The 19,509-nt window shown below is 38.5% G+C and overlaps 1 long non-coding RNA gene across 4 annotated transcripts in view; it reads left to right on the top strand.

Moving 5' to 3' along the window:
• The window catches only part of LOC131513845 (uncharacterized), a 110,104-nt gene that overhangs the window by 76,836 nt on the left and 13,759 nt on the right, over window positions 1-19,509 (top strand). For 3 of the 4 annotated variants that reach the window (XR_009262827.1, XR_009262828.1, XR_009262830.1), the window contains one exon: window positions 15,516-15,561. The exons of the other annotated variant lie outside the window; for it this stretch is intronic. This is a non-coding gene — a long non-coding RNA (uncharacterized LOC131513845). The remainder of the gene's footprint in view (window positions 1-15,515; window positions 15,562-19,509) is intronic. 4 annotated transcript variants of the gene reach the window in all.

Raw genomic sequence — 19,509 nt, 5'->3', positions numbered from 1 at the left:
GCCCATCCCCCCCTTCCCACAACCCCTCCAGCAACCCTCAGTTTGTTCTCCATATTTATGAGTCTCTTCTGTTTTGTCCTCCTCCCAGTTTTTATATTATTTTTGTTTCCTTTTCCTTATGTTCATCTGTTTTGTGTCTTAAAGTCCTCATATGAGTGAAGTCATATGATTTTTGTCTTTCTCTGACTGACTAATTTTGTTTAGCAAAATACCCTCAAGTTCCATCCACATAGTTGCAAATGGCAAGATTTCATTCTTTTTGATTGCCGAGTAATACTCCATTGTGTATATATACCACATCTTCTTTATTCATTCATCTGTCGATGGACATTTGGGCTTTTTCCATACTTTGGCTATCATTGATAGCATTGCTATAAACATTAGGGTGCATGTGCCCTTTCAAAACAATACACCTGAATCCTTCGGGTAAATACCTAGTAGTGCAATTGCTGGGTTGTAGGGTAATTCTATGTTTAATTTTTTGAGAAACCTCCATACTGTTTTCCAGAGTGGCTGCATCAGTTTGCATTCCCACCAGCAGTGCAAAAGGTTCCTCTTTCTCTGCATCCTCACCAAGATCTGCCGTTGCATCAATTGTTAACTTTAGCCATTCTGACAGGTGTGAGATGGTATCTCAGTTTGTTTTTGATTTGTATTTCCCTGATGATGAGTGATGTTGAGCATTTTCTCATGTGTTGGTTGGCCATCTGGATGTCTTCTTTGGAGAAGTGTCTATTCCATGTCTTTTGCCTATTTTTTCACTGGATTATTTGTTTTTTGGGTGTTGAGTTTGATAAGTACTTTGTAGATTTTGGATACTAACCCTTTATCTGATATGTCATTTGCAAATATCTTCTCCCATTCTGTTGGTTGCCTTCTATTTTTCCTGATGGTTTCCTTCACTGTGCAGAAGCTTTTTATTTTGATGAGGTCTCAGTAGTTCATTTTTGCTTTTGTTTCCTTTGCCTCCAGAGATGTGTTGAGTAAGAAGTTGCTGTGGCCAAGATCAAAGATGTTTTTGCCTGCTTTCTCCTCGAGGATTTTGATGGCTTCCTGTCTTCCATTTAGGTCTTTCATCCATTTTGAGTTTATTTTTGTGTATGGTGTAAGAAAGTGGTCCAGGTTCATTCTTCTGCATGTCAGTGTCCACTTTTCCCAGCACCACTTGCTGAAGAAACTGTCTTTATTCCATTGGATATTCTTTCCTGCTTTGTCAAGGATTAGTTGGCCATACGTTTGTGGACCCATTTCTGGATTCTCTATTCTGTTCCATTCATCTGAGTGTTCTTGTGCCAGTACCATACTGTCTTGATGATTACAGCTTTATAGTATAGCTTGAAGTCTGGGACTGTGGTGCCTCCTGCTTTGGTTTTCTTTTTCAAGATTGCTTTGGCTATTCAGGGTCTTTTCTGGTTCCATACAAATTTTAGGATTATTTGTTCTAGCTTTGTGAAGAATGCTGGTATTACTTTGATAGGGATTGCGTTGAATATGTAGATTGCTTTGGGTAGTATCAACATTTTAACAATATTTCTTCTTCCTATCCAGGAGCATGGAATCTTTTTCCATTTCTTTGTGTCTTCTTCTATTTCTTTCATAAGCTTTCTATAGTTTTCAGTATATAGATTTTTCACCTCTTTGGTTAGATTTATTCCTAGGTACTTTATAGTTTTTTGTGCAACTGTAAATGGAATTGATTCTTTGATTTCTCTTTCTGTCGCTTCATTGTTGGTGTATAGGAATGCAACCGATTTCTGTGCATTGATTTTATATCCTGCAACTTTGCTGAATTCATGAATCAGTTCTAGCAGTTTTTTGGTGGAATATTTTGGGTTTTTCATATGGAGTGTCATGTCATCTTCGAAGAGTGAAAGTTTGACCTCCTCCTGGCCAATTTGGATGCCTTTTATTTCTTTGTGTTGTCTGATTGCAGAGGCTAAGACTTCCAATACTATGTTGAATAACAGGGCGAGAGTGGACATCCCTGTCTTGTTCCTGACCTTAGGGAGAAAGCTCTCAGTTTTTCCCCATTGAGGATGATATTGGTGTTGGGTCGTTCATATATGGCTTTTATGATCTCAAGGTATGATCCTTTTATCCCTACTTTCTTGAGGTTTTTTTTTTTTCTGTATTTTGTCAAATGCTTTCTCTGCATCTATTGAGAGGATCATATGGTTCTTGCCCTTTCTTTTATTGATGTGATGAATCCTGTTAATTGTTTTGTGGATACTGAACCAGCCCTGCATCCCAGGTATAAATTCCACTTGTTCATGGGGAATAATTTTTTTTAAGTATTGTTGGATCCAGTTGGCTAATATCTTGTTGAGGATTTTTGCATCCATGTTCATTAGGGAAATTGGTCGATAGTTCTCCTTTTTAGTGGGGTCTCTGTCTGGTTTTGCAATCAAGGTAATGCTGGCTTCATAGAAAGAGTTTGGAAGTTTTCTTTCCATTTCTATTTTTTGGAACAGTTTCAAGAGAATAGGTGTTAACTCTTCCTTAAATGTTTGGTAGAATTCCCCTGGAAAGCCATCTGGACCTGGACTCTTATTTTTCGGCAGAGTTTTGATTACTAATTCGATTACCTTACTGATTATGGGTCTGTTTAAATTTTCTATTTCTTCCTGTTTCAGTTTTGGTAGTGTACATGTTTCTAGGAGTTTGTTCATTTTTTCCAGATTGCCCACTTTATTGGCATATAATTGCTCATAATATTCTCTTATTATTGTTTTTATTTCTGTTGTGTTGGTTGTGATGTTTCCTCTTTCATTCTTGATTTTACTTATTTGTGTCTTTTCCTTTTTCTTCTTGATCAAACTGGCTGGTGGTTTATCAATTTCATCAATTCTTTCAAAGAACCAGCTTCTGGTTTCATTGATCTGTTCTACTGTTTTTTTTTTTGGTTTTGACAGCATTAATTTCTGCTCTAATCTTTATTATTTCTTGTCTTCTGCTGGTTTTGAGTTTTATTTGCTGTTCTTTTTCCAGATCCTTAAGGTGTAAGGTTAGGTTCTGTATCTGAGATCTTTCTTCCTTCTTTAGGAAGGCCCGGATTGCTGTATACTTTCCTCTTATGACTGCCTTTGCTGCATCCCAGAGGTTTTGGGTTGTGGTGCTATCAATTTCATTGACTTCCATATACTTTTTAATTTTGTCTTTAACTGCTTGGTTAGCCCATTCATTCTTTAGTAGGATGTTCTTCAGTCTCCAAGTGTTTGTTACCTTTCCAAATTTTTTCTTGTGGTTGATTTTGAGTTTCATAGCGTTGTGGTCTGAAAATATGCACAGTATGATCTCAATCTTTTTGTACTTACTTAGGGCTGATTTGTGTCCCAGTATATGGTCTATTCTGGAGAACGTTCCATGTGCACTGGAGAAGAATGTATATTCTGCTGCTTTAGAATGAAATGTTCTGAATATATCTGTTAAGTCCATCTGGTCCAATGTGTCATTCAAAGCCTTTGTTTCCTTGTTGATTTTTTGATCAGATGATCTGTCCATTGCTGTGAGTGGGGTGTTGAAGTCTCCTACTATTATGGTATTACTATTGATGAGTTTATGTTTGTGATTAATTGATTTATATGTTTGGGTTCTTCCACATTTGGAGCATAAATGTTTACAGTTGTTAGGTCTTCTTGGTCTATAGACGCCTTGATTATGATATAATGCCCTTCTTTATCTCTTGATACAGTCTTTATTTTAAAGTCTAGATTGTCTGATATAAGTATGGCTACTCCGGCTTCCTTTTGTTGACCATTAGCATGATAGATGGTTCTCCATCCCCTTATTTTCAATCTGTAGGTGTCTTTAGGTCTAAAGTGGGTCTCTTGTAAACAGCATATAGATGGGTCTTGTTTTCTTATCTATTCTGTTACCCTATGTCTTTTGATTGGAGCATTAAGTCCATTGACGTTTAGAGTGAGTGCTGAAAGATATGAATTTATTGCCATTATGATGCTTGTAGAGTTGGAGTTTCAGGTGTTCTCTGGTCCTTTCTAATATTTTGTTGCTTTTGGTATATATATATATATATTTTTTTTTTTCAGATATATATATATACACTTTCATCTTTTCTCCCCTCAGAGAGTACCCCTTAAAATTTCTTGCAGGGCTGGTTTAGTGGTCACAAACTCCTTTAACTTTTGTTTGTCTGGGAAACTTTTTATCTCTCCTTCTATTTTGAATGACAGCCTTGCTGGATAAAGAATTCTTGGCTGCATATTTTTCTGATTCAGCACACTGAATATATCCCACCACTCTTTTCTGGGTGCCAGGTTTCTGTAGATAGGTCTGCTGCAAACCAGATCTGTCTTCCCTTGTAGGTTAGGGACTTTTTTCCCCTTGCTGCTTTCATGATTCTCTCCTTGCCTGAGTATTTTGTGAATTTGACTATGATATGCCTTGTTGATGATCGGCTTTTGTTGAATCTAATGGGGTTCCTCTGTGCTTTCTGGATTTTGATGTCTGTGTCTTTCCCCAGGTTAGGAAAATTTTCCACTATGATTTGCTCACATAACCCTTCTACCCCTATTTCTCTCTCTTCCTCCTCTGAGACCCCTATGATTCTGATGTTGTTCCTTTTTAATGAGTCACTGATTTCTATAATGCTTAAATCGTGCTCTTTTGCCTTAATCTCCCTCTTTTTTTCTGCTTCGTTATTCTCTATAAGTTTGTCCTCTATATCACTGATTTTCTGTTCTGCCTCATCCATCCTTGCCGCCATTGCATCCATCCATGATTGCAGATCAGTTATAGCATTTTTAATTTCATTCTGGCTATTTTTTACTTCTTTTATCTCTTCAGAAAAGGATTCTAATCTATTTTTGATTCCAGCTAGTATTCTTATTATCGTGATTGTAAATTCTGGTTCAGCCATTTTGCTTGTATCTGTGTTGGTTAAATCCCTGGCTGTCGTTTCTTCATCCTCTTTCTTTTGGGGTGAATTCCTTCATTTTGTCATTTTGAAGGGAGAAAAGGAATTAATGAGGTAGAAAAATCGAAATTAAAAAAATATTAAAAAATTTAAAATATTAAAATTAAAAATTAAACACACACACACAAATTGAATAGATGATGCTAGATCGTAGGTGTGTTTTGGTCTGGGTGTTGAAAGTGGTTTGAGAGATTAGAGAAACAAAAAAAAAAGAGGGGGGAAGGAAATCATTTGAGAATTTTAAAAAAGTGAATACACTGAAGTAGACTAAAATGAGAAAATGTGGGTAAAATAGAATTTGAAAAAATATACACAAAAATATAGTAGAAAAAATTAAAGAAAAATATTTTTAATAAAAATGAAAAAAATTTGAATTTTTTCATTTTCTGTATTTAAGAAAAAAGAAAATAAATGAAAAAGAGAACAAAAGATAAAAAAAGAAAAAAGAAAAGAAAACAAAGAAATCGTTTGAATATTTGAAAAAGTGAATACATTGTAGTAGACTGAAATAAAATGATGGGAGTAAGGTAGAATTTGAAAAAAATTACATAAAAGGAAAAATATAGTAATAAAAATTAAATAAAAATATTTTAAATAGAAATTGAAAGTAAAAATGAAGTTTTTCTTTTTCTGCATTCAAGAAGTAAAAAAGAAAAAGAAAGAAAAAAAGGAAATTGAAAATTTGAAAAGGTGAGTACAATGAAGTAGACTAAAATAAAATGTGGAAGTAAAGTAGAATTTGAGAAAATTAACACAAAAGTAAAAAATATAGTAATAAACATTAAAGACAGGTATTTTTAATAAAAACTGAAAATAAAAATGAGTTTTTTCTCTTTCTGTATTCGAGAAAAAGAAAAGAATTGTAAAAGAGTAAAAGGGAAAGGAGAAAAAAAAATTGAATAGATGAACCTGCTAACAGATTGAAGTAGGACTGAAATTGCTTCGTTTTCCCCTAGAGGTCAGTTCATGTAGCTCTTTATAGTCCATAAATTAAACCGGCGGTGAGGTTTGCGTTCTTGAAGAGCAAAGTTGGCCCAGTTGGGCGGGGCTTGGTGTAACAGTTCCGCTCTCCACTAGATGGCATTGCTAGCCTACTGGGGTGGATTGTTGCAGTGCTTGAGCTGCACATGCGCATGTGTGGGAGCGGTGAAAAATGGCGCCACCCAGCTACCCAGTCTGTTCTCCTGGATCAGCAATTGTGCACCGTCCTCCATCTTCAGCTCTCGTCCACTTCCTACTTTTCCACTCCCTGTGGCCAGGCCCCAGGCAGTACCTGTCAACCAAGTTTTGTCTCAGATGTGGCTGTTTTCCCGGCCCCTTACTTCTGAAGGACTGAGGCTTTGACCCGTTCCGCCCCTCTGCATGAGGGTCTCACCGAGCAATGGCCGAATGTTGGCTGTGCCCAGGAACACCCGTTGGACCTTGCTGTTGCCGGTGCCCCAAGACTGTGGCCAGGTGCCAGGCCACCCCAAAAAAAGATTGTGAGAGTGTAGCATCAGCATTTCAGGGATTATGGAAAATCGCAACACACATCTGGCACCAGGCTTCACCCTCAACAACCTTGCCCCAGCACCAGTGAATGTGGCTGCCTTCTGGGGTCTGCTGGGACCAGGTGGCTTCAACAGTCTCTACAAAATGTCCTTCCAGCAGTGGAACCGCTTTTCACCATGTGGCCCGAGAACCTCCCAGACCCCACTCTGTTCCTGGGGATTCACCTTACCCACCAGAGCACTGGCAAGTATTGAGCTGTAGAGTTGCAGATTTTGAGCTCCCCTTGTTTACAGTCTTAATGGAATTTAAACCCTCTCCTTTCTCCTTTCTCCCTTTTTAGTTTAGTCCCTGTAGCTGTTTCCAATTTAACACTTTCTCTCCAGCTGCTTTTGGGGAGGGGTGCTTTTCCCGTATGCTCCCCCCCCCCCAGTCTCCGTCCTCTGACCGCAAAAGGGGTTCCCTACCTTTCGTGGCTTCTTGCTCCCCAAGTTCAGTTGTTTGTGTCACGTACCTGGTGAATTCTGTGGTTCAGGTTGTGCAGATTGTTGTGTTAATCTTCCAATCAGTTTTCTAAGTGTGTAGGATGGTTTAGTGTTGGTCTGGCTGTATTTCATGGATGCGAGACACACAAAAAGCTTCCATGCTCTTCCGCCATCTTGGCTTCTCCTCTGGATGTCTTCTTTAGAGAAGTGTCTATTCATGTCTTCTGCCCATTTCTTCACTGGATTATTTGTTTTTCCGATGTGGAGTTTGGTGTGTTCTTTTTTTTTTTTTTTAATTTTTTTTTTCAACGTTTTTTATTTATTTTTGGGACAGAGAGAGACAGAGCATGAACGGGGGACGGGCAGAGAGAGAGGGAGACACAGAATCGGAAACAGGCTCCAGGCTTCGAGCCATCAGTCCAGAGCCTGACGCGGGGCTCGAACTCACGGACCGCGAGATCGTGACCTGGCTGAAGTCGGACGCTTAACCGACTGCGCCACCCAGGCGCCCCATGGTGTGTTCTTTATAGATTTTGGATACTAGCCCTTTGTCTGATATGTCATTTGCAAATATTTTTTCCCATTCCGTCAGCTGCCTTTTACTTTTGTTGATTGCAGTGCAGAATGCTATTTCTTTAAAAAAATTTTTTTTAATGTTTATTTTTTTTGAGAGAGAGACAGAGCATAAGCAGGAGAGGTGCAGAGAGAGGAAGACATAGAACCCCAAGCAGGATCCAGGCTCTGAGCTGTCAACACAGAGCCTTACATGGAGCTTGAACTCATGAGCTGCAAGATCATGACCTGAGCTGAAGTCTGATGCTTAATAGACTGAGCCACCCAGGCACCCTGTTATATTGCTATTTCTTAGTAAAAACAATGGCAATATGTTTGTGCATTTCTTTTCTTTGCATTTATTAACTATAGGTGAGCTTGTATAAGCAACTACACTTGAATCTGCTTTTCTCTCCCTAATAACAATTTTATATTAGGTACATCCCCATGTTTTCATCATAGTAAAATATTCTTTCACATAGATTCACAGTTTCCTCCCATTAGACATTAAAGTTATTACAATTTCTCCAGTAGTAAAATGAGTCACTGTTGTTATATCTCCCTGTGTCCTCTGCCTTGGTCCTAGAAAAATAGTTAAAGGTTGCTCTCAGTTTCAAGTGTCAGTGAACCTCTCTCAGAGGTTCAAGTTCAGCTGTCAGTCTATGTGTTGCCCTGACATCCTCCATGGGGGTTTCCCGCTTCCATCCCCTACCCTCATGCTGGCCACAGCAGACTTTTCAAAGTATTTCTCTCAACCACATGTGGTATGTGTTCCCCTTGGGGGGAGTTTCATAAACGTAAAAAAATTCCCCATCTCATTATATTTCAAATGCTATTTTAGCTCCCTGTTTTATAACGTGATACATTAGTGCCTGGGCACCAACTGATGACCTGTGAAAGTCTTGAATTATCCTAGGCTCCCCCTGTGGATGAGTGCTTGAAATGTGGCTAGTTAAAACTAAGATATCTGGTAAGTGTAAAATAAACAATGAATTTTGAATGCTTAGCAAGATAAAAAGGAACACGTATTATTTTATGGATGGTACTATTTGTATTGATTACAGGTTAAATGATAATATTTTGGATACATTGAATTTAATGAAATATTTTATTAAAATTAATTTAATCCTTGTTATGCATCTTTAAAGTGGCCACAGGAAAATTTAAAACTACATATGTGGCTTGTGTTGTATTTCTTTTTGAGAGACCAAGTTAGAGCCAAGAGTCAGAGCCTGGGACACCATACTAATGTTCCCTCTTGGGAAAGCACCTCATCCCCCTGCTCTCTGCTCAAGCTTCCAGAATCTTGGGTAAGGGGGGAAAATGTCAGCAGAGTTCTTCTTCACTCCCTCTCTCCCAACATCCAACCCCACCATGAAGCTTGTAGAAACAGGGTTAGGTAGTGGATAAGAGAACTAACTTGGTTGGTTTGTTATGCTATTTTATTAATTTTAAGGACCATATTGCATTAAGTTGGATGAGTGACAGATACTGCCATGTGGAATAGATCTAGCTGTAAAGTGCTTACCAAATGCTCTGTGTCTCTGGGCTTTGGCTGTAGCTTTGAGTCATTTTGTTCTTCTCTACCTGACTTCAATCACTCCTTTTGCAAAAGCACTAAAGCTCCCTTGTGCCTACTTTTAGGGAGTCAGAGCTGGGACTTCACATACTTTTTTGCCATTTCAGCTGCCAGGCAGATAAAAAATGGTGTATAGCAGAGATCCCTGCTCTAAGCAGCTCGTGAGGAGGAGGCTGAAACTGGAACATTTGGATTCAGGAGAAGCCTGAGATAATTGAGCCTGTTTCTTGAGATCCAACAGTTTCCTAGGCCTGCCAAGACACTTCAGCATCTCAGACAGCTCAAGGACTTAGACAGGAAAAGTTGAGTTAATGAGTGATGGTTGACACACAATTCTGAATCCTGCAGCAGCAATGTGTGTGTGCTCAGGCCTTCATCAGGCAATGGCCCAGGGACAGCACAGAAGTCCTTGGCTGGGAGCCACCCCTGGCTGTGGCTTCATGTGGCTCCTGGTTTCTGCACTGTTAAGACTATGACTTCAAGGGCAGCTGAGGTCACTAGTTACCCTAACCCATTTATAAAGCTGGTCAAGCTCCCATCCAAACAAATGTCCTTCCTGCTTTCAATTATTTTTGTAGGGAACCTCTGTTTGCACACAGAGTCATGTTTCTTGCCATATTTGTTTAGTTTCTTTTTCCGTTAACCTCTTTCCTTCAGACTGGTAGAGGCAGTCTTTCCTGTGGCTTGATGCCAGTTGAGTCTCTTCCAACTATGGCTGGGAGGGGCCTGGCAGATTCTCCTCTGAAGCAGGAACTTTCAGGCTGCTTAATTCCTAGGAACTGAAGTCTGGGAGAAGAGACAGACATTGGGTATTCCCTATTCATGCCTAAAACAAATATGTGGGTACCATCTTCTGTGAGCTAAGCACCAGGTTGGCCTCTGAGAACTCAGAAGAATCAGGTGTAAATCCACCCTTGTAGACTTTTATAGCCTATGACAAATGATGAGTGACACTACACAGCTACCCACAGGGGAAGTGGGAATTCAGCAGGACAGCAGATAGCTTTGAGCAAACAGGAATGGAAGAAGGAATTGTGGGAATTTCATGAAGGAGAAATTTGAGCTGTCATTGAAGGGTGGGTATAACTTGACCCTATCTATAGCAGTGTTTCTTATCCTCAACACTATTGACATTTTGGACCAGGTAATTTTCTACTATGGAGGCTTTCCTGTACCTTGTAAGATTGTTTAACAGCATCCCAGGCTTCTACCAGTGAGGTACCAGTAGGACCCCAATCTGTTGTGACAAATAAAATATCTGCAGATATTGCCAAAAGTCCCCTACAGGAAAAAAAATCACCTGGTTGAGAATCACAGTTATAAAGGAATAAGCAAAAGAATATTCCAGAAAGAGAGAAAAAAAAAGAGCAAAGGACAAGCCCTGCACAGACAGCAGGTGAATCCGTTTGCCTGGAATGAAGGATATGTGAAGAGAATTCTCAAAACAGTGGAAAAACAGAATGTAAACTCCAAAGAGTGGGTGTTTGGGGTGTGTGTGTGTGTGTGTGTGTGTGTGTGTGTGTGTCTGTTTTGTTTCATAATGGACCTCAAACACCTAGAATAGAGTCTGGGACATACTTGAAACTCCATAGTGTTTGTAGCGTAGAAGAGAGCGTAGGGTCACTTTATAGAGTGTTGAGCACTGGGTTGGGGTATTGGTTTTATTCCGTAAGTAACATGGAGACATTTGAATGTTTTGGAATAAAAGGTAGAGGTGACCCATTCTAGACATTGAGAATCAGACAGCCATATGTCAGGAAGATTAGAGAATAGGCTGACCCTGGGGATAAAGAGATAGCCAAAAGACTGTTGCAGGAGTCCAGACAAGAGATAATAGGAGTTTGTCCACAAATAGCATGTGGAGGGAGATGAAGAGAAACAATACATGACAGCAAAGATTGGATGATGGGAATGGGGTGGAGAAATAATGGCAATGTGTAAAAGTAGGAAACACAGGTCGATACTACCCAAAGCAATCTACATATTCAATGCAATCCCTATCAAAATAACACCAGCATTCCTCGCAAAGCTAGAAAAAACAATCCTAAAATTTGTATGGAACCAGAAAAGACTCTGAATAGCCAAAGCAATCTTGAAAAAGAAAGCCAAAGCAGGAGGCATCACAATTCTGGACTTCAAGCTGTATTACAAAGCTGTAATCATTAAGATGGTATGGTTCTGGCACAGAAACAGACACTCAGATCAATGGAACAGAATAGAGAACCCAGAAGTGGACCCACAGATGTATGGGAAACTAATCTTTGACAAAGCAAGAAAGAATATCCAGTGGAATAAAGACCATCTCTTCAGCAAATGGTGTTGGGAAAACTGGAGAGCGACATGCAGAAGAATGAACCTGGACCACTTTCTTACACCGTACACACACACAAAAAACTCAAAGTGGATGAAAGACCTAAACGTAAGACAGGAAGCCATCAAAATCCTCGAGGAGAAAGCAGGCAAAAACATCTTTGATCTCGGCTGCAGCAACTTCTTACTCAACATGTCTCTGGAGGCAAGGGAAACAAAAGCAAAAATGAACTACTGGGACCTCATCAAGATAAAAAGCTTCTGCACAGCAAAAGAAACAATCAGCAAAGCTAAAAGGCAACCAACAGAATGGGAGAAGATATTTGCAAATGACATATCAGATAAAGGGTTAGTATCCAAAATCTACAAAGAACTTATCAAACTCAACATCCAAAAAACAAATAATCCAGTGAAGAAATAGGCAAAAGACATGAATAGACACTTCTCCAAAGAAGACATCCAGATGGCCAGCTGACACATGAAACAATGCTCAATATCACTCATCATCAGGGAAATACAAATCAAAAAAAACCTGAGACACCACCTCACACCTGTCAGAATGGCTAAAGTTAACGATGCAAAGACAGATCTTGGTGAGGATGCAGAGAAAGAGGAACCTTTTGCACTGCTGGTAGGAATGCAAACTGATACAGCCACTCTGGAAAACAGTATGGAGGTTTCTCAAAAAATTAAACATAGAATTACCCTACAACCCAGCAATTGCACTACTAGGTATTTATCCAAAGGATACAGGTGTATTGTTTTGAAAGGGCACATGCACCCCAATGTTTATAGCAATGCTATCGATGATAGCCAAAGTATGGAAAGAGCCCAGATGTCCATCGACAGATGAATGAATAAAGAAGATGTGATATATATACACACACACACACACACACACACACACACACACACAATGGAGTATTACTCAGTGATCAAAAAGAATGAAATATAGCTGTTTGCAACAACATGGATGGAACTAGAGTATATTATACTAAGCAAAATTAGTCAGGGAAAGACCAATTCATATGACTTCACTCATATGTGGAATTTATGATACAAAACAGATGAGCATAAGGTAAGGGAAACAAAAATAATATAAAAACTGGGAGGAGGACAAAACAAAAGAGACTTGTAACTATAGAAAACAAACTGAGGGTTGCTGGAGGGAGTTGGGTGGGGTGGATGGACTAAAAAGGCAAGGGGCATTAAGGAAGACACTTGTTGGGTGAGCACTGGGTGTCATATGTAGGGGATAAATCACTGGATTCTACTCCTGAAATCATTATTGCACTATATGCTGACTAACTTGGATGTAAATTAAAAAGTAAATAATAAAAAAAAGTAGGAAACACACACAGGAAAACAAAGAGGGAATGTGGAAAATAATTTAATTATTTACATTTTGCCTTTAAAAAGAATCCACATTAATCCTTCTCAAACTCTTCCCAAAAGTTGAAGAGAAGGGAATACTTCCAAAATCAATTTATGAGGGCAGAATTATCCTGATACTAAAGCCAGACAAGGCCACTATAAGAAAATTACAAGCCAATATTCTTCATGTGCATACATGCAAAAATCTTCAACAAAGTATCAGCAAAATTCAACAGCACGTTAAGAGTATCATACACCACGATCAATTAGGACTTATTCGGGGATGCAAGGATGGTTCAATATATGTAAATTAATAATTGTGATAGAGGGGCACTGGGTGGCTCCGTTGGTTGAGTATCTGACTCTTGATCTCAGCTCAGGTGTTAGTCTCAGGGTTGTGAGTTGAAGTCCCATATTGAGCTCCATGTTGGCATGGAATCTACTTAAAAATAATAAATAAATAAGTAAATAAATAAATAAATACATAAATAAGATACATCACATAAACAGAATTTTTTTAACAGAATTAAAAAATCATGTGATCATCTCAATAGATGCAAAAAAAGCATTTGACAAAAATTCAACAATTTTTCATCATAAAAATTCTCAACAATGAGGTATAGAAGGAATATACATAATAAAGTCCATATATGACAAGCCCACGGCCAAAATCCTATTCAATTGTGTAAAGCTGAAAGCTTTTCCTCTATGATGAAGAACATGACAAGAATGTCTACTTTTGTATTTATATTCAACATAGTACTAGCATCCTGGTCAGAGCAACTAGGCAAGAAAAACAAATACAGGCATACCTCAGAGGTACTGTGGGTTTGTTTCCAGACCATCACAATAAAGTGAATATTGCAATAAAGCAAGTCAAATCAATTTTTCCAGTGCAAATAAAAGTTATTTTTATTGTAGTCTATTAAGTGTACAACATCAATGAGCCTAAAAAAATCCATGTACATGCCTTAATTAAAAATACTTTATCGGTAAAAAAAAATGCTAATTTTCCTCTGAGCTTTCAGTAAGTTATAATCTTTTTGCTGGTGGAGGGTCTATGCTGATGGCTACTGACTGATCAGTGTGGTGGTTGCTGGAAATGGGCGGCTGTGGCAATTTCTTAAAATAAGACAACAATGAAGTTTGCTACATCCAGCTGACTCTTCATTTCATGAATGATTTCACTATAGCATGTAATATTGTTTGATAGCCTTTTACCCACAGCACATCTTTCAGAATCAGAGTCAAGCCTATCAAACCTTGTCACTGCTTTATCAACTGAGTTTGTGTAATATTGTAAATCCTTTGTTGTCATTTCAACAGTCTTCACAGCATCATCACCAGGAGCAGATTTTATCTCAAGAAACCTCTTTCTTTGCCCATCCATAAGAGCAATTGTTCTTTCACTGAAGTTTTATCGTGAGATTTCAATAATTCAGTCACATCTTTAGGGTCCAGTTCTAATTCTAGTTCTCTTGCTATTTCCACTACATCTGCAGTTACTTCCTCCACTGAAGTCCTGAACCCCTCAGAATCATCCATGAGGGTTGTAATCAACTTCTTCCAAACTCCCATTAACATTGATATTTTGACTTCTTCCCCTGAATCACAAATGTTCTTAATGGCATCAAGAATGGCAAAATCCTTTCCAGAAGGTTTTCAATTTATTTTCTCCAGATCTGTCAAAGGAATCACTATCTATGGGAGCTGTAGCCTTACAAAATGTATTACTTAAGTAATAAGACTTAAAAGTCAAAACTACTCTTGATCTCTGGGCTGCAGAATGGATGTTGTGTTAGCAGGCATTGAAAAAACATTAATCTCATTGTCCATTTCCATCAGAGTTCTTGCATGACCACATGCAGGAATACTTTGGAATAATTTTTTTTTCTTTTGCCTGAGCTGTAGATTTCAACAGTAGCCTTAAAGTATTCAGTAAACCATGTTGTAAATGGATGCGCTCTCATCCAAGCTTTCTTCCATTTATAGAGCACAGGTAGAGTAGACTTAGCATAACTCTTAAGGGCCCTAGAATTTTTAGAATAATAAATGAGCATTGGCTTCAGCTTCAAGTCACCAACTGCATTAGACACTAATGAGAGAATCAGCCCATCCTTTGAAGCTTTGAAGGCAGGCATTGACTTCTCCTCTCTAGCTATGAAAATCCTAGATGGCATCTTCTTCCAACAGAAGACTATCTCATCTACATTCAAAATCTATTGTTTGATGTAGCCACCTTTATTAATTATCATAGCTAAATCTTCTGGATAATTTGCTACAGCTTCTACATCAGCCCTTGCTGCTTCACCCTGAACTTTGGTGTTACGGAGATGGCTTCTTTCCTTACACTTCATGAACCAAACTCTGCTAGTTTCAGACTTTTCTTCTGCAGCTTCCTCACCTCTGTCAGCCTTCACAGAATTGACGAGAGTCAGGACCTTGGTCTGGATTAGGCTTTGGCTTAAAGGGATGTTGTGGCCTATTTGATCTTTTATCCAGACCACTAAAACTTTCCCTATATCCGCAATCTCTCTTTTATTATTCACATATTCACTGGATTAGCACTTTTAATTTCCTTCAAGAACTCTTTCTTTGCATTCACAGCTTGGCTAACTGCTTAGCACAAGAGGCCCAGCTTTTGGCCTCTTTCAGTTTTCAACACTCATTCCTCACTAAGCTTAATCACTTCTAGCTTTTGATTTACAGTAACAGATGTGTGACCCTTCCTTTCACTTAAACACTTAGAGGAAGAGTCATTAATTGGCCTAATTTCAATATTGTTGTGTTTCAGGGAATAGGAAGACCTGAGAAGGAGGAGCAAGCTGGGGGAACAGCAGGTTGGTGGAGCATCAGAACACATACAACATTTATTGATTAAGTTTGCTATCTTACATGGCACCCCAAAACAATTATGGTCATAGTATCAAAGATCACCGATCATATATCATCATAAAAAATATAATAATCATGAAAAAATTTAAAATATTGTGAGAATTACCAAAATATGACATCGAGATATGAAGTGAGTAAATGGTGGAAAATGGTGGTGAAGTGGAAAATGGTGCCAATAGACCTGCTGGATCCAGGGTTACTACAAACCTTTAATTTGTAAAAAAAAAAAAAAATGCATTTTCTATGAAGTGTAATAAAGTGAAGTGCAATAAAATGAGGTCTGCCTGTAAAAGGCACCCAAATAAGAAAGAGAGAAGTAAAATTGTCTCTGCAGATGACATGATCTTATGAAAAATCCTAATGACTCCACCCCCCCTCCCCCCACCCATCCTGGTAGAACTAGTAAACAAATTCACTAAAGTTGCAGGATACAAAGTTAGGATACAAAAATAATTTGCATTTCTATACAAACTACCTGAAAAAAATTAAGAAAAAAAAATCTCATTTACAGTAGCATCAAAAACAATGAGACTTAGAAATAAATTTAATCAAAACCCATGAGATATTGAGGGAAAAAAGCTGAAGAAAGCACAAATAAATGAAAAGATAATTTGTGTTCTTGATTTGGAAGAGTTAATATTGTTAAAATATCCATGTTACCCAAAGCAATCTATACATTTAACACACATTTCCAAAGGCATCAAAATTCCAAAGGCATTTTCACAGAAATAGAAAAAAACAATCCTAAAATTCACGTGGAACAACAAAAGACTGAATAGTCAAAGCAATTTTGAGAAAGAACAGCAAAGCTGATTTCAAACGATATTACAAAATCACAGTAATCAAAACAGTATACAGTACTGACATAAAAACAGGCATATATACTAATGGTACAGAATAGAGAACCCAGAATAAAATCCACACATATATGGTCAACTAATCTTTGACAAGGGCACCAAGAACACAAAATAGGGTAAGGGTTGTCTCCTCAATAAATGGTGTTGGGGCAACTGGATATCTATATGAAAAAAAATGACACTGAACCCCTATCTTACACCACTTATAAACACTCACTTGAAATGGGTTAAAGACTTAAATGTAAGACCTGAAGCCATAAAATCTCTAGAAAAAAATATAGGCAAAAGCTCCTTGACATTGGTCTTGGCAATGATTTTTTGGGGCATGACACCAAAAGCATAGGCAACAAAAGCAAAAATAAGTGGGACTATATTAAAGTAAAAAGCTACTGAACAGCAAAGGAAACTATCAACAAAATGAAAAGGCAACTATGGGATAAAAGAAAATATTTGCAAGCCATATATTTAATGAGGGATAATATCCAAAATATAAAAGGAACTTATATAGCTCACTGACAAAAACCCAAACCCAAAAAACCCAATGAGAAAATGGGCAGAGGATCTGAATAGACATTTCTCCAAAGGTGACATACAAATGGGCAACAGGAATATAAAAACGTGCTCCTTATCACTAATCATCAACAACATGCAAATCAAAGCTACCAAGAGATATTAGCTTGCATCTGTTAGAATGGCTATTATCAAAAAGATAAGAAATAAATGTTGATGAGGATGTGGAAGACAGGAAGTCCTTGTACACTGTTGGGGAGAATACAAATTGGTATAGCCACTCTAGAAAATTGTATGGAATTTCCTCCAAAAATTAAGAATAGAACTACCCTATGATCCAGCAATCCCACTTCTGGATATGTATCTAAAGGAAATAAAACCAGTATCTTGGAAAGCTATTTGCCTTCCATGTTCATTGCAGCATTATTCACAGTAGCCAAGATAATACAAACAACTTAACTGTCCATCAATGGATGAATGGATAAAGAAAATGTGAGACACAAATACACACACACATATACAATAGAATATTATTTAGCCATAAAAAGGAAAGAAATCCTACCATTTGCAACAACACAGATAAGCCTTGAGGACATTTGCTCAATAATGAAATAAACAGACACAGAGAGAAAAATACTGTGTGGTATCACTTATATGTAGAATTAAAAAAAATTTTTTTTGAACTGGCAAGTGTGGGGCTATAAGGAGAGAGGACCAAGTCAGAATCTCTCGTGGTGAGGACATCTATGGTATGCACAGAGACCAGGGGTTGTCCACTATTATCTATTTTCACCTTCTTCCCAAGAAGAAGAACAGAACCCACATTTTTAGTTGGGTGCAGGATTATTTACTATTATATTATTTATTGTTTATTATTATAAAGACCGTATATCCCAGCTTCCCTTGTCACTAGGTATTGCCACATGACTACGTTTTGTCTAAGAGATTTGAGAATAGTAGTCATGTAATTGCTTCCAGAAGCCTGTCCTAATAGACATTTGGCATGTCTCTATTGTCTTATTTTTTTGTCCCATGTTCCATCCTGCTTTCTGGAAGTCTGATGTGAAAGGCTGGAGTTAAAGTAGCCTCCTTGGACCATGAGTATGGGTGCCACACTCTAAGGATGAAACAGTAGAGACTAGCATGGGACCAGGTCTCTAAATGACTTTGTGAATCCACCATACCAGCCCTGAACTGCTGATCCCCAGGCTTTGACATGAAGGAGAGTTGAATTTCTATCTTATTTAAGCCCGTCATTATGTGTCTCTGTTGCTTGCAGCCAAACCTAATTCCAAATGACACAGTGCAAGGAACAGCAAATAGGAAAGAACTGGCCAGAGAGTTTGAATAAGAGTAATTCAGTGTCATGGAAACCAAGGAAGGCAGAATTTCAGAACAGTGACCCACAGTGTGGAAGAGGATGAGGCCTGAGGACAAAGACACTATATTTGACAGCTTAAAGGTCACTGGTAGTTTTAAGTAAACACTGTCCAAGGTTAACTGCAAACCAAACCATATGAAAAGCCTCATCATGGCATCTGCAAACACTCAGAACCTGCCAACTGACCTACGTCTTGGGATCTGGAAGATGCTTATGCATTGTGAAGAGAAAAATATTTGCAGACTCACCTTATCTGCATAGACTGTATCAGTCTTAAGGAAATTAGTTAGAGACCATAGTCATTGTGAGAAAAAGCTGTCATTTAAAGGAGTGTTTCCAGCAGCGAGGGTGGAGAATGGATGAAGGACAAGGGTCTTCTCCATGGCACCCTCTTGTCAGTTGGCTAATACTCTCTGGTCCTTTATATCTCAACCTAGAGCCCCTCCCTCAGACTGACAGTCCCCTGACTCCACTGTTGTAGGCTCTTATAGCTCCCTAAACTTGTCCTCTATATCTCTCCTTGTTTAATATCTGCCTTCCTCAATAGGACCCTGTCTGGTTCGTTCACTGCTGTGTCCTCAGGGCCTAGCTGAGCATCTGGTAAAGAACAGATGCTCAATGGGGTGCATGACGTTTCTCCTTGCAGTGCTGGCACCAAACTCTTGGTGTTTTGCTTAGTTTGTTTCTTGTGCTTGAGGAAACACTTTGTGAAATTGTTTCTTCTCTTGGCTTCTCATTGTTTTCATCCTGAGAACTGATGAAGAGAGAGGGGAACGTGGAATTCCTAGTTGATGTCTACCTATGTTAGGGATGGTTGGTATCTTACTTACTTTCCTATTCCCTCACTGAAGGCACCAGGGAGCCATTTAGTATACTAAGACTATGTGGTACCCAAGGGTGTCTCAGAAGCTGAAGGAGTGAAGGAGGCTTCTGAAGTTCCCCCCAGAGTACCTTCCAGGGTGGAGTCATGCTATAAAGTACTCTAGATCAGTGCCTATTAGAACATTACTTCAGATCCAGAGAAAGAGAGGTATTCCAATTCCTCACATTCTGGCTTTTACCTCCCCTCAAGCCCTATCTCCTTATCCCCTCTGTCCCCAGTGTTACCCATTCTCAAGACTCATATTAAATGCCACCCTCTCTGG

The sequence above is a fragment of the Neofelis nebulosa genome, chromosome 6 (assembly GCF_028018385.1).
Source record: "Neofelis nebulosa isolate mNeoNeb1 chromosome 6, mNeoNeb1.pri, whole genome shotgun sequence".
NCBI lineage: Eukaryota > Metazoa > Chordata > Mammalia > Carnivora > Felidae > Neofelis > Neofelis nebulosa.
Note: the sequence above shows the minus strand (reverse complement) of the source record. Positions and strands in the feature narration are given on the sequence as shown.